Source organism: Grammomys surdaster, unplaced genomic scaffold, assembly GCF_004785775.1.
Source record: "Grammomys surdaster isolate TR1022 unplaced genomic scaffold, NIH_TR_1.0 369, whole genome shotgun sequence".
Lineage (NCBI taxonomy): Eukaryota > Metazoa > Chordata > Mammalia > Rodentia > Muridae > Grammomys > Grammomys surdaster.
In genome coordinates this window covers 1,285,997-1,287,542 of record NW_021604788.1, presented here as the reverse complement: position 1 = coordinate 1,287,542, position 1,546 = coordinate 1,285,997, and the positions used below count along the sequence as shown (strand labels likewise).

The 1,546-nt window shown below is 49.1% G+C and overlaps 1 pseudogene; it reads right to left on the bottom strand.

Moving 5' to 3' along the window:
* Positions 1–713: 713 nt before the first annotated feature.
* Positions 714–1,546, bottom strand: part of LOC114631929 — a 3,177-nt pseudogene continuing 2,344 nt past the window's right edge.

The window sequence follows — 1,546 nt, the reverse complement described above, 5'->3', positions numbered from 1 at the left end:
TTGGAGACAGGCTTTCACTGAGATGGAAGCAGATCTTTGATTTCTTTATAAGGGAGCTGACTAGCTGAACATCTCTGAGACCTAGTGCAGATTTTTTTAAATGGTTTGTCAGAAAAGACAAGTCCCTATAGCAGGACCAGACCCAAAGCAGAAGCCCCTGCTGTGCACAGATATATAGGCACCAGGCTTATGCTGGAAAGGGGTCATTTCTTCTATTTCCAGATTAAGAAATTTGTTGGATTAAGAAATCTGTTGATTAAGAAATTGTTGGAAGGGGCACCATGACAAATCACAAAAGGATCAGTTTTTCAAAAAACAAGTATGAAGTAATTACAGAGGGGAAAAACATAATGGTTCACAGAAAATGAGATAAGTCGTGATTCTTCATTGGTACAAACCACCAGTCCTTCAGTGACACACCCAGCAGCCTACTCAGCTAGGGCCACATGGAAGGTCTGAAGGCAGAGGGTGGAGGTGGGGCCTACTTGGCTATAGCAAAGGTGTCCAAACGGGGAGAGCACACCTGTATGCTACTCACAGCCACAGCCCAGCTCCTCCAGGCTTCTATCACATTTACAAATACATACATAAATACTTTACATACAATAGTGGGTCTGGGAGGCAGGCTTCCCACAGAGGCTCAGCTGACAGTTATGTCTCAGAATTCTAGGAAGGGCTCCAGGCTCCCAGAAATGTACTCCATGTGTTCTCTCCTATCCAGTGTATACCCCTTTCAGGGTATAGTTTGTCTAATAAGGAGAGTGGCTGTAGGTGGGTTTGAAGGCTTGAAACTTGGGCTTCAGGGAGCTGTGCTGGCTGTGCTGACTAGAGCCACTGGGGGCATCCTGAGGTAGGTGGTGGTGCTCGGAGTGGGGCTTCTAGTGGGCCAGCACAATGTGCAGGAACTAGGCAGGTGCGTAGCCAGGGGCCGCTCCAGGGCCCAGGGGCAGGCTGAAAGGTTGAGGAGTTCCTGCATGAAATCCCTGCTTGTCAAAAGTCTGTGCTTTCCTGCAGGCAGAATCAGTTATATCAGGTAAGCCAGTGCCTGAAGATACTGATAGTCCTTTGCCAGGCCCAGAACCAGTCGACTTGTTTGTTGCCTGAGATGATACATCATAGCAACCCTTGGTGTAGTCTTCTTCTGCTGTCCCCTGGGTCAAATCGTCATAACCTGTGCTGTAAGTGTGCTGCCCATAGTCACTGGCCTGCTGGAAAAAGGGGTCGAGGTAGTGCTGAGGGTCATACCGTGATGCTTTGCTGAGGTTGGAGGGACAAACATAGTGGGCCCACACTGGAAGACACTGGGCATGCCTGTGTAGTAGGAAAGGCCGGTATAGCTGTAGCCAGGTGGCAAAGTGTGACGGGCGGGTGTAGTCGTCTTGCCGGCACGAACGCACATACACACACACACATCACACACACACCAGAATCCTTCCATATGAACACGTTTATTTCCCAAAAACCAAGATGGTGGAAAAATGACCAAGAAGACGAAGGCAGCGTGGGAAAGCACTGCCTATATACCCCAGAGCGGGGTATTCACCCC